The sequence below is a fragment of the Acinonyx jubatus genome, chromosome C2 (genome assembly GCF_027475565.1).
Source record: "Acinonyx jubatus isolate Ajub_Pintada_27869175 chromosome C2, VMU_Ajub_asm_v1.0, whole genome shotgun sequence".
Lineage (NCBI taxonomy): Eukaryota > Metazoa > Chordata > Mammalia > Carnivora > Felidae > Acinonyx > Acinonyx jubatus.
The window spans coordinates 61,737,858-61,752,744 of record NC_069384.1 but is presented as its reverse complement, the minus strand read 5'-3'; the positions used below and the strand labels follow the sequence as shown (position 1 = coordinate 61,752,744).

General features: G+C 36.2%; 1 pseudogene; it reads right to left on the bottom strand.

The window, feature by feature from the left end:
- LOC128315379 (small ubiquitin-related modifier 2-like) overlaps nucleotides 1–14,887 on the bottom strand; it is a 63,694-nt pseudogene that overhangs the window by 32,323 nt on the left and 16,484 nt on the right.

Sequence of the window (14,887 nt, the reverse complement as noted above, 5' to 3'; positions counted from 1 at the left end):
TTGGTGTGTTGACCTTTGAATAGCCATAGGAGGATGTGTTTTTTTTTTAATGTTTATTTTTGAGAGAGAGATTGAGAGAGACAGAGAAGGAGCAGGGGAGGGGTAGAGAGAGAGGGAGACACAGACTCCAAAGAAGGCTCCAGGCTCTGAGCTGTCAGCACAGAGCCCCATGCAGTTCTCAAACCCGTGGATCTCAAGATCATGACCTGAACCAAAGTCAGTTAAGCAACTGAGCCACCCAGGAAAAAGCCCCAGGTTTTTTCCACAGTATTGAACAAATGGTATTTACATTAATTTGTACTAAACAGAAAGTTTCCTGTTAATGAAACAGATGTCACCATTTTTGCATCTATATATGTCACTTTACAGACAAGGTTAAAATGCTTTCTGAGGTGCCAGTAGAGTTCCTGACATATAGCTGATCTTTGGGTCATGACTGTGGAATAACTGTTTTTTGTAAAATAGTGAGAAGCTTCCTCCCTAGATCCCAACCTGTAGTAGCATGGGAACCTCACAGGGGCCATGCCTCAGCATGCCCATGATTCCTTATGGGCATGTGGAGCAAGTTGTTTCACAAAGCATCAAGCAGATATGCAGCCTCAATACTCCCAGGGAAGTACTTAAGGCACATGTGGGCCCACCCCCTCATACATAAAACAAAATAAACTTTGATGAAACTAGTTGTAGAAAAGAGACCTCTAGACAAGGCACCTGAGTTTCTTTTACTAAGGACACTTCCAATGCATAGAATATGTTCACTGTGTAATTCCACTTAAGATAGGACCCTTACTTCCACCAATTTTGAGGTTTTAAATTTAAAACTTTCCTGTTTTTCACCAACTAGTAGACACAACAATCTGCCATTATTTATAATCTCACAGCCTTTTCCTTGTAAAATATTTGATGGATAGGAAAGCCTATTATGTCAATTGTGAACACATTTGAGTTTATAATTTTGTTGAATCTTATGAACTATTTCTGTTAGATTTTATTTTAATTCCAGTCTAGTTCACATACAGTGTTAAATCAGTGTCAGGTGTACAAAATAGTGATTCATCAATTCTATACATTACTCAGTGCTCATAAAGATAAGTATATTGTTTAATTCTCTTCCACCATTTCGTCCATTTCCCCTTCCTGCCCTCCTTCTGGTAACCATCTGTTTTCTATTAATAAAAGTCTGTTTTTTCGTCTTTTTCCCCCTTTGTTTCTTTTGTTTCTTAAATTCCACATATGAGTGAAATCATATGGAATTTGTCTTTATCTGACTTATTTCACTTAACCTTAGAATCTCTAGATCTATCCATGTTGATGTAAATGACAAGATTTAACTCTTTTTTATGGCTGAATAATATTCGTGTGTGTGTGTGTGTGTGTGTGTGTGTATGTCAGTGTGTGTGTGTGTGTGTGTGTGTGTGTGTGTGTGTTCTGTATGCATTCATCTGTCAATGGACACTTGGGCTGCTTCCATAATGTGGCCCAAATAAGGCTTCTGTAAGCATAGGGGTGCATTATATCCTTTGGATTTAGTGTTTTTGTTTGTAGTTTTTGGATAAATACCCAGTAGTGTGATTACTGAATTGTATGGTAATTCTGGTTTTAATTTTCTGAGGAAGCTCCATATTGTTTTCCACAGTGGCTACACCAGTTTGCATTCCCACCAATAGTGCATGAGGATTCCTGTTTCTTTGTATCCTTGCCAACATTTTTTGTTTATTATAAAGTAATTTTATCACTAATTCCCAAGGAGTCAATCTTGGCAAAAAGTTCAAATGTCTTTAGGAAATACTATTCATTATTGCTTTCTGTGCCAAATTTTTTAAAGTTAGCTAACAGTTTCATGACCATGGGTCACTTAAAGTGCTTTCTTTCAGGTGAGCTGTAAAACAAAATACCGTGACACCTTTCTGTATGCATAATGAGTGTGTCTGTGCTAAATTATTTATTCATTGTGCTAAAAAATAGAAAATTAATTTTCATATTTCCTTTTTTAAATAAAAATGTTTGATATTGTTATTATGTTTCATCTACTATTATTTGCTTTAGAGAGGGGAAGGAAAACTGGAGACCATGGGCCATATCTAGTCTACCATCTGTTTTTGTAAATAAAGTTTTATTGGAATGCAGCTGTGTTCATTCATTTATATATTGTGCATGGCTATGTGTGCTCTCCCACAGCAGAGCTGAATAGTAAGAACTGAGACCTTATGTCCTGCAAAGTCAAAAATATTTACTTTATGAACTTTTACAAAAAAGATTCCCCCATATAGCCTCAAGCTGGGATTCAATGGAAAATTAGCTTCTATAAATGCCCTAGTATTTTGTGGTCACTTATGCTGGTCAAAAAAAAAAAAAATTTCATTCTTGATATTTCACAAACAGAAGGATCTGAGGTCCCAATCAAACTTTCAAAGGCCATGATATATGTAGAGAAATTTTCTTTCTTGAATCCAACATTATTATGCACAGTAAGCTTGCACATCTTTAAAAAAAGATTTAATGTGAATTTTATCTTCATTTCCATGAGGATATGTCATTTACTTGTCATTGTTTTTTCTGCCATCCTTTCTATTCCTGCCATAGCATTTACAGAAGTTATTTATGTATATGTGAGAGAGAAAATGTGTCTGTAAGATGAAAAATGCTATTTTCTTGATTAGTTTTTAATGTATTGGTCTCTTTGCTTACCCTGAAAATTATCCCTGTTTTTAATCCATAGCATCAGACTTTAATAGGACATCATTCAAGATTTCACTTTTACTACTTTGTGTTATCTTCTGTTTCACTCTGTAATTCACAGTCACTTTCTTTTTCTATGTCATACATGGTTTTCCCCAATACAGTGATTTTCATCCTTTGCATAGTTAATTCCATTTGAGTAGAAGAGATAAAACAAAGCAGTCCAGGTGGGTGAGCAAATTTTCTTGACGTTCTCCTGGACTTCAGAAAAAAAAAATCTCTTAATTGGTCCCTGGAGCTTTAACTTTCATTAACTATTTGAAACAAACCTTTTTCTATGGAAAAGACACCAAGAAATAAAATACCGTATTGGTCCCTTCAATAGTGTTAATATTTGTAAATATCAAGCCAGTTCCAACTGGATCTGTCCCTGGATAATCAAAAATTAATGATAAACTAAGGAATGTTGTAGGTAAATAGGGAGTCATCACCTACATCAAAGAAATCTTGTTGAATCTGATACATGGTAAAACAGGTATCATAATCTATAACAGTAATTAGGGAAACACACTTACAAATGTCCCAAATATAAGAGTATAAGCTTCTTGAGAGAATAAATTTAGTATACCAATTCCTTCTGATTCTCTTAGTAGTGATCTAAGTTCCCTTACTAAGAATGCAGCAAATGTTAAGAGTTGACTGATGGTAATCCTTTAGGATACTTGGTCTTTCTCCTTAGCTAAACAAGAAAAATCAAAAGTATTGTTTCAAGTCATTTACAAGTGTTGTTGAAAGCTCACTCGTTCACTTTTCCACCACTATGAGTGTCTTGTCTATTTAAATATAAGAAAAAAGTAAATGATCATTGGTTTTTCTTGTCTTTAATGATGCAAATTTTGAGAAATGGAACAATCTTAAATTCACCTTTTTATAGAAGAGTATAGCATTTTAGGTAAAAGTCATTATGGAGCAAGAAACATAACAACAGATGAGAATATGAAATATATTTAAAATCATAATGAATATGTAAAGAGTAGAAATATAAACTTCTATTTGGCCACCAGTCTAACATACCTTATTGCATCATCACACCAAGTTATATATAGTGGACATCTTGTGGACATCCAAAGTTAGATCATTAGGGCAACATGAGAAATAGATGGTATGTTTGTATACAATAGTTTTAGTATCCACTCTCCATAGGTTCATTTTAGCCTCTGTTCCCATAGTCCTTACTTCAACAGAGAAACAAACACAGACTTTTATTTTCTGAAGAGTTCCAACTCAATTTGTTTCCAACTTTCAATTAAATTCTTAATTACCATCAGCTGTCAAACACCATATCTTAGCCACAATTAGAGATCACAAAAATCCATTCTTTCATTCAATAAATCTCTAAGTATCTCTCATTATAATTTTCCACGGTCACATATGAGAAATGATAGAACTCTCAAGTAGCTTATAAATTGAGTTGAGGAAATAAATGCATTAAAAATTATGGTACAAGGCAACAATCACAAACATTATTCAAATATTATAATTGGTAAATTTAAAAAAAAACTTGAAAGAAATTACCTGTAGTTGTAGGGACAAGAGACAATTCTGATGGACATGGCTCTTAAAACTGTGCCTGTACGAAATTTAACAGATATAGATGTGAGGAATGGAAACTGCATTCCAGGTAAAGAGAATGGCATAAGCAAGGACTTGAAGGTAGAAAATGTGAATGTGCATTATTGGAACAAAATGTATTAAGAAAATGTGGCAAAGGAGAAAGTATTAATAAGTTGGTCTGTATGCAGGGAAAGGGTACAGGTGAGGTAAGAAATTAAATAGAAACATTTAAGGTAGGGCCAAATAACAGAGGACCTTGAATGGCAGTCTTAGGTGTTTGGTCTTCCTGAGGGAATGGAAGCATTTTAAGCAAGGGATTTAACTTCATAAGTTATTTTGGCAGCACTAGTTAGGAGAGAGAGTCAGGGGAAACGAGATGCTATGAGAGGCCTGGCTGCTATGTTAACAGAGTAGTGAAGAACAGAGCTAATAATATCAAGCCAGCACAGTGGATAGACTGTAAGAGAAACTCAAAAAAGAAGTTGGTTCAAGTAAGTGAATCTAAGAGCCCTCATTTCATCCATTTTACATTCATTTAAATGTGCTGACAAGTGTGAGGAGAGGTAGAAAAAAATGTGTTAAGAGAGCTCATGAGATAAGAATGAATTTTTTCAAGGATGACAGGGAATTTTTGGTTGGCTACAAAATGTTTTGCCAAGAAGAAATTGTCATTTTCCTAAATTTTAAAATGGCTTTTGATATAATAGTTGTTGAATTAAATATCATTATATATAGACATGTATACAATGTACATATAACATATACATACAAATATTCATGTGTATATATATTATACAACACACATATAATCTGGGAGTGTAATAAATTTGCCTGTACTAAAATTTTTGTATTAAGTTACTATTTAGGGTGTAGTTTAGGGTTTATATCAAACTACGACTGACTGGGTTGCTTATAAACGATTGAAATTTATTTCTTGCACTTCTGAGTGCTGGAAGTCCTAGATCAGAGAGCCAGCATAGTTGGAGTCTGGTGAGAGCCCTCTTTTGGGCTGCAGCCTGGTGACTTCTCCATGCATCCTCACATTGTAGAAAGAGGGTCAGAGAGCTTTATGGGATCCCTTTTATAATCTCACTCATGAGGGCTCTCCAAGCATTATCTAATTACTTCCCAGAGGCTCCACCCCCTAATGGCATCACAGCGGGGGTTCGGATTTCAACATACGAGTTTGAGCTGGGCACAAGCATTTAGTCCATATCTGCGTTAAGAAAATAATCAAGTACTTGTTTTCAGTAACCAAATGTGTTTGGTTAATACTTATTATCCATCACCTATTAGGGTGACCTGATAATCAATTTAAATAAGAAGTCATTGAAAGTCTATGTACCTGTGTTTGTTACGTATGTGTTAGACTTCATTAAGCAGCTTATTAATCAGCCTTGACTGTTTGCCGCACATTAGTTCTTCAACAAAAGCACAGTTCTAGCTGATGTTTGTGAATCCCCACCTGTAGAAGTCTTAATGAATTTTTCCTCCTTTGGAGCATAATCCATCTTTGCCCCATTGTCTAAACATCATCAGTTCATTTGCAGCATATTCTAATGTGTGATATAAACAGAAGGTGTCAGTCTACAGTACTCAGGTTTTAATTGCAGAAAAAACGGGGATTGCTTCCTTTTCCTGTGTCTTTGTTCTCAACAGTATCTCACTATTGCCCTGGTACTCTTCATCCCAGTGACTTTTTACCCTGCTTTTGGGTGACTTCTATTCATCTTCAGAACGTTTTGGAAATGTTCAGAAACATCTCCCGTTCTTGGTTCTATGGGCACTCTCTGCCCAGATTAAATGTCCGTTTCTTCCGGTGGATTCTGCCATATATGATGTTTAGTGGCCCATTAATCCACTTACACATCTTAAATTGTGTGTAAAAATAAAGTTTTCTTACCATTTAAATATTTTTTTACACTTTACTTGAATTAAAAATTAAGTTTTAATAAAAACAAAATATAAGGGCAATGAATAGATTCAAGGAGCATAGATTTCAAATCTGAATTATTAACTAAAAATAGACTTAAGTGGGCTTAGAAAGTTGTTGATTACCGTCATCTCAAATATCAAAGAATTTATTTTTAATTATTTTTTTTTAGTTTACAGAAAGAATGAGGGATATTGGTAGAGGGAGAAGAGAGAGAGTATCTTAAACAGGCTATATGCTTAGTGTGGGACTTAACACAGGGCTCTATCCCATGACTGTGAGATCATAACCTGAGCTGAAATCAAAAGTCAAGCCTGAATTGACTGAGCCACTCAGGCCTGCCCTCAAATACCAAAGAATTTGGGGCATGTGGGTGGCTCAATTGATTAAGCTTCTGACTTTTGTTCTTTGTCTCAACTCACGATCTCACAGTTTCATGAGTTCAAACCCCACATTGGTCTCTGTGCAGCTGGAAGTGCAGAGCCTGCTTGGGATTCTCTCTCACTCCCTCTCTCTGCCCCTCCCCCACTCACACTGTCTCTGCCTCTCTCAAAATAAATTAAAAAAACTTTAGAAAAATATATCAAAGAATTTAATGTAGAGGAATACACAGTTGACCAAGACACTCAAACAGCACCCATAAGGTCTCTTTCATTTAACAATAAGGATTCTGGTCTTGCAGCTCTTTCATCACCTATGTTAGATTTTTATCTACAGGCAGAGATCCCAGGGTTCTTTTCACTCCAGGTTAGGTGGAAGTTTGTACATGGCATGGCCTTGACCCTAATGATCTTTATCTATTTAACACCAATCTATCAACTCTTCAGTGTTTCTCTATACTACACTTGGATCCCTGTCTCCTTGTGCTTTTACTTATTTGATTTACCTAACCTTGGGTGGGATTGGTTTTACTCTATGAATAACCTGGGGCAATTACCTCTGCTTTGTCAGTTAGAGCCCTGTGGCTTTCAAGATAGATCAACTTCCTTTCTTGAGGGTAAATTCACCTCCATCATCTTATATTCCCTCCCCACCTTGTGTTACTAAGTTCCTATCCAATACAAGAATTTGACTTCTAGGAACCAGATATTTGGATCACATGCATAATTAATGTATGGCACCTGCCGTCGGGGTGCTTACAATCTTGGTTGGGGGGTTGGTCACTGTGTAGTTAAAATTACCAATTTGCTATCTTTCTGACCATCATGTTTTAGTGTCGTATCTGAATAGCCGCTATATCTTTCTTCACCTGCAAAGCAGAAATGATTGACATTTTTGTCCAATTAATCATTAGGTTTTTCTTGGCCCAGTATCCCACTCCTCATACTTCTCAGCAAACATTTTTTTGCTGAATCAGCTCAATTATCTCTAGTGGTATAACTGTCCAGCATCCCGTAACTGTATATGAACAGTATCAAAATGATTTTACACCTAAACTCTAGGTCCTTGAGGAATAATGACAGTCAAAATTTTTCATGGGAAGAAAAGAAAGGTCATAAAACAGAATCCTGGAATTACTGATGAAACTTTGATCTGCTTATATTTTAAAGTAAATATTAGCCACCTTTGCACAGGGAGAGGAAAAATGTCGTAATATGAAATTGAACCAATAATAAAAAGGCATTGTTATTCCTGATAGTTTTAAAATATCATTCCCTTTCTGAAACAGTCAAAATTTTTACTTATTGCCCATCAAAATAGTCTTAAAGATATGAAGTGTTATTTTGTCATTTCTAGCCCAGAGGTTGGCCGTTCTTTGTCCTAGTCTTCCAAGGACTGCTTTTATTTTCTGTTTTAATCTCAATATTATGTTTCTATTCCATACATATTTTGAGAGGTCATGAGGCACCAACACCTTTTATGCAAACCAAATAAAAATGTACAGGGTGTTTGCTTTTTATTTTCAAAAGTTGATTCAGATGTGCTCCCTGCTGCAGTCTGCACATGCAAATGCTTGAAAAGTGCAATTCTTCGCCTTGGCATCCTACCTCCAGAGGGCATCTTTTTTTCCTTTAGAAGGCAGAGGCCACCTATCTTTTTTTAATTATGTATAACAATAACTAAACACAGGGTGCCATTTTCTCAGAACCCAGTATTGCTCCTACATTTTGGACCCTATATTTTGAAGATTTGGTATGTCCTTGGTATATTAAGGAATCAACACAAGGGTTTTTCATTATTGTCTATTTGGACATCTTACTGAATTTCACATTAGTTCTAATATGCAGATTCTTTAGCACCAACATTTTATTACTATTTAGGATTCATATGAGATTTAAGATTCTGTAGCTAAGTCCCCACCCTTTTTCCCACCCATAATTACTGCTTCTCTATGCTCAAAGTATTTTAAAGGCTTACTTTTAATCCCAACACGTAGAATATAACTCCTAGATAGTTTCACCACAGAATATACAATAAAGCATGGTGGTCAAGAGTGTGGGTTTGGGATACAGATAGATTGGATTGGAAATTTACCACTCTTCTTTCCAAAATATGTGATTTTCGGCAAGCCACCTGACCTCTCCAGTTTCTTCACTGATAACACAATCTTACATGTTTATTATTTACATTAAAGGAAATGATGATTGTGAAACACTTAGACAGGGCTTGGTACATGTTAGGTGCTCAATACATAATAATTATACTTATAAAAGAAGTTCAGATAGCAGAGAACTAGGGTAATCCTGGGCTTTCGTTGTCCCTCAAACACAGCTGTGTTGAGGTCAGATCACTTAAAACACCCAGGAAATTCTTCTGCCAAGTGGCAGGAGGATCTCCACGGTTGGAGGGAGACAGTGTGGCAGATGTGATGTGCGTGGAGGTGATTGGGGCGATAGAAACTGTGGTGTCACAGAGGGGAGAGAAGCCATTTTGAGTAGAGACAAAGGGAGAGAATGAGAGATGGGTTGAAAGAGTGCAGCATCAGGTTCGCACTAGAGGAAAACCTCTCTAGAGTGAGAAGTATTGTTGTAGTTTAGTTTTTTGTTTGTTTGTTTGTTTCCCAACAGGATTTAGAACTAATACTGTGAGGTTTAGGAGAATTTGAATTTTGAATTTCTCCAGAAGAAAGCTGTGGCCCCTACTCCTGGGGAGAAGGAGCAAGTTGGCCCTAGGAACACATAGCGTGGTGTAGGGATCTCTAGGGCGCACTGAGAGAGAACATCCCACTTCCTGGAGTACTTTTGGAAGAAAGTATTTTGCCTCTTCAAGGACAAAAAACCCTGTTGGTGCCAGCAGGAGGACTTTTATCAGCAGGGGACAGAGATATACCCAGAGGGAATATAACGGTGTTGCTGTTTTTAGCAGTGGTACACCATAAATTCTGTGCACTGCACTGGTGTGGAACTATTTTTCTGTGACCAAGAACATGAGACACAGCTTCGAGAGACTCCGCTTGGTGCCTGGTCCTTTAAGACTTTGAATTTTGAATCCTAGTCATGTGCCAAAGGAAAAAAAAAAAAAGCACAGGCATGCTGTGGTGCAGGGCGTGCTGACTGCCCTTGCTATTCTGTGAGGGTTGCCTGAACAGCGGTGGGTGTGCGATCCCCTGTCCAGGGATGAGAGATTTGGGTGGTGCCATTTTTACCCCCAGCAACAACAGGGTGGAATTGAAGAGAGTAGTACAGTGGCCCCCTATGGAGGCAGGAACCACTTACACCATAGGCACCACCTGGCAACTGCTTATTTACTGGGGAAGGAATGACTCTAAGCTGACAAAACAAGCTTCTCTTCCAGAAGACTATCCACCAAATGTACTGAAAATCGAGTGCTTCAGAACCACTTCTGCAGTTCTTACTGAAATAGGACCAGGCTTGCTCCCCCACCCCCACTCCATTTCTTTCTTTATTTTTTCCCTTCTCCTCCTCCTTCTTCCTCTTCCTTTTCTTCTCCTCCTTCTCCTTCTTTTCTTTTCTTTTCTTTTCTTTTCTTTTCTTTTCTTTTCTTTTCCTTCTTTTCTTTTTCTTTGAAATCAGCCTTATAGTATTTTTATATTCTCTTAATTTTTTTGGTGCCCTTTCCTTTTTCTCTTTTTTTGGGATCTAGTCCCCCCCTTTTCCAGGATTATTGCAACAAACAAATCAAAGCACACCTAGTTAAAAGTCCAAACACCACCCTCACTTCCCATTGCAGACAAGGAGGATCTCTACAGAGACCTGACCATTGGGAAGGAGCCAAAATGCAACAGCAGAGTGAACATAGCATACACCAGAAATACTTCTTGAAGTGCCTGTCTGTGGATAGTGTATGACCCCTTTTTAATATAGCATTACTTTAAGGTGCAGGAAATATAACAACCTTTCAAAACACGCATAAGACAGAAACTTAGTCAAAATGACAAGACAGAAAAATTCTCCCCAAATATCAATAGGAGATCTCAGGTAGGGCCTTGCTTAAAACAGATGTAAGCAATATATCTGAACAAGAATTCAGAACAATAGTCATAAGACTACTAGCCGGGTTTGAAAATAGGATACAAGACACGATAGTAACTCTTGCTGCAGAGATGAAAAAACTAATTACTACTCAGGCTGAAATAAAAAATTGTTATAACTGCAATGCAAAACTAACTGTATACAGTCACAATGAGGACTGAAGGAGCAGAGGAGAGAATAGGTGATATAGAAGAAAAAATTATGGAAAATAATGAAGCTGAAAAGAAGAGGGAAAGAAAACTTTTCATCTCAAGGGGAGACTTGGAGAACTTAGTGATTGTGTAAAACAAAACAATATCCATTTCATAGGAGTCCCAGAAGATGTCAAGTGGGAAAAAGGGTGGAAGGTTATTTGAGCAAATTATACCTGAGAACTTACCTACTTTTGGGAAAAAAAACAGGCATTCAAGTCCAACAGGCACAGAAAACTCCCCTCAAAATCAACAAAAACAGGTCAACACCATGAGATACAGCGAAACTTAAAAAATACAAAGGTAAAGAGAGAATTCTGGAAGAAGCTAGGGACAAAGGTCCTTAACGTACAAGGATAGACACGTAAGTTTAGCAACAGACCCATCCACTGAAAGTTGGCACACCAAAAGGTAGTGGCAGGAAATATTCAATGTGCTGAATGGGGAAAATATGCAGCCAAGAATTCTTTATCCATCAAAGCTGTCATTCAGAATAGGAGAGATAGAATTTCCCAGAGAAACAGAAACTAAAGGAGTTCCTGAACACCCATCCAGTCCAGTAAGAAACTTTAAGGGGGACTCTCTGAATGGAGGTAAAAAAAGATCAAAGCAGAAAGACTACAAACACCAGAGAACATCACCAGAAACACCAACTCTACAGGTAACACAATGGCACTACATTCACACCTTTCAATACTTTGAATGTAAATGGACTAAATTCTCCTCCAATCAAAGTCATAGGGTGTCAGAATGGATTAAAAAAACAAAAATAAACAAAACAAAACAAAAACCAAGATTCATCTGTGTGTCACCTACAGGAGACTCATGTTAGACCTAAAGACATGTGCAGATTGAAAGCGGATGGAGAACCACCTATCATACTAATGGATGTTCTAAAGAAACCCAGAGTAGACATACTTATATCAGAAAAACTACATTTTAAAACAGATTCTATAACAAAAGATGAAGAAGGGCATTATATCATAATCAAGGGGTCTATCCATCAAGAAGATGTAACAATTGTAGATATCTATTCTCTCTCAGCTTGTGGCACCCAAATATATAAATCAATTTATAACAAATATGAGGAATAATTGGTAATAATTATTGATAACCATTGATAACAATACAATGATAGTAGGGGACTTTAATACTCCACTTACAACAATGGACAGATCATCTAAGCAGAAAATCAACAAGGAAGTAGTGGCTTTGAATGACACAGTGGACTGGATAGATTAACAGATATATTCAGTACATTTCATCCTAAAGCAGCATACATTCTTCTGTAGTACAAGTACTGTACTGTAGAAGTAATGTAGTACAAGTTCAACATTTTCCAGAATAGATTACATACTGGGTCACAAATCAGCACTCAACAGGTACAAAAGACTGAGATCATACCATGCATATTTTCAGATACAACTCTATGAAAGTTGAAGTCAACCACAGGAGAAAAATTGGAAAGCCCTGAAACATATGGAGGTTAAGGAACATCCTAGTAAAGAAAGAATGTGTTAACCAGGAATTAAGGAAGATGTAAAAAAAGACATGTATGCAAATGAAAGTGAAAACACAACAGCCCAAACCCTTTGGGATGCAGCAGAAGTAGTCCTAAGAGGAAGTATATTGCAATTCAAGGATATCTCAAGATGCAAGAAAGGTCCCAAATACACAATCCAACTTTACACCTGAAGGAGCTAGAAAAGGAACAGCAAATAAAGCCTAAAGCCAACAGAAGAAGGAAAATAATAAAAATAAGAGCAGAAACAAATGATACAGAAACAACAACAACAACAACAGAAGGACATATCAACAGAACTAAGAGCTGGTTCTTTGAAAGAATAAACAAAGTTGATAAACCCCTAGCTAGACTTTTAACAGTAGAAAGTCCCAAATAGATAAAGACATGAATTAAAGAGGAGATATCACAACCCACAGTACAGAAATTCAAACAATTATAAGAGAATACTATGAAATATTACATGCCAACAAACTGGACAATCTGGAAGAAATGGATAAATTCCTAGAAACTCACAAACTACAAAAACTGAAAGAAGAAAATATAGAAAATTTGAATAGACCAATAACCAACAAAGAAATTCAATCAGTTATCAAACATCCCCCAACAAACTAGAGTCCTGGGTCACATTGCTTCCCAGGGGAATTCTAACAGACATTTACAGAAGAGATCAAACCTATTCTTCTCAAATTGTTCCAAAAAAATAGAAATGGAAGGACAGCTTCCAAACTCATTACGTGAACCCATTATTGCCTTAATTTCAGAACCAGACAAAGACCCGACTAAAAAGGAGAATTATAGGCCAATATCCGTGATGCAACGGGATGCAAAAATTCTCAACAAGATACTAGCAAATCGAATTCAGCAGTACATTAAAAGAATTATTCACTGTGATCAAGTGGGATTTATTCCTGGGCTGCTGAGCTGGTTCAATATTCACAAATCAATCAATGTGATATACCACATTAATAAAGGAAAGATAAAAACCATATGATCCTGTCAGCAGATACAGAAAAAGCATTTGACAAAATACAGCATCTATTTTTTATAAAATCCCTCAACAAAGTAGGGTAGATGGAATATAGTGCAACATCATAAAGGCCATATATGTACAACCCACAGCTAATATCATCCTCAATGGGTAAAAACTGAGAGACTTTTCCCTAGCAGACCCAGGAACAAGGGAAGGTGGACATTTACTTCTAAGCTTCTTTTATCTTTGTAATTCTTTTACTGTGAACAGGTATTACTTACAATTTTTAGCGAGTTTTTATTTTATTTTTATTTATTTTATTTTATTTTATTTTATTTTTATTTTTATTACTTACAATTTTTAACGAGTTTTTTTCAATTTTTAATTTTGGTATAAAGCACAAACCATAAAATTTATCAGCTTATATATTTACATGCAGTTCAGTATTATTAAATATATTCACATTGTTGCATAAAAAAATAACTATACTTATTGCTAATATTAGCAAGAATCATAGTCTCAAAACATACTCCCCTCAGCTCTTCTTATTACCTAAAATATCGCCTTTATAATAACTCATAGTTTTAAGACACTATCTCTCAAAAGGCAGTGAAGAGTAATACAACATACCCAATTAGTGTGGTTTAAGTTGGTATAAAATCAAATTTTACTCACTTTTAAACATGGCTGGAAAATAATAACAAAAAGCACAGAAACAGTTCGATAAAAAGATGAAAGTGAACATAAAGTGAGGATGGAAGATAATAGGACTTGGAGGCAGGATAGGAATTAAGTTCTGGAACACCAGCGGTGGTCAGGGTACCTGCAATGCAGATTTACTTTTCTTCTTATTTTCTACTCCGTCTACTTCTCCTGAAATCCAAATAGTATCATGAAATCCAAAATATGCCCATATGAAACCGAGGAGGATGATATTTCCAAATTATAGTAAAATTTAGTCAGAATATTGATGATAATAATCGCTTTAAATTTTAAAAATACATGTAAATATGTATACATTATTATGTTAAAATTAATAAATATTATTTTCATTTTATAGATAAGTTCAAAGGATTACCTACCAAGTTCCCATAAGCAATAAAATTTGGATGATATAGGCCTTAAAATTAGAAAACCTTAACGCTAGGGGCTCCTGGGTGGCTCACTTAGTTAAGCATCCAATTTTGGCTCAGGTCATGATCTCACAGTTTATGAGTTTGAGCCCACAACAGGCTCTGTGCTGACAGTGCAAAGCCTGCTTCATATCCTCTGTCCCCCTCCCTCTCCACTTCTCCCTAACTTCAACAATAAATAAAGAATGGAAGAAAGAAAGAGAGAAAGAAGTACTTAACTCTAATTCTGCCTCAGGCAAATGGTGAAACTGAGCCTCAGCAGTCTCTCACTGTAAAAAGTTGATAGCATCATTTTTTTCCTTTGCAGGGTTTTATGAAACGATGCATATGGAAGTACAAGATTGCATGTAGAAATATGTAACACAGTGCATGACATATTGTGCTTGTTCAGCAAATGCAAGTTTCTCTG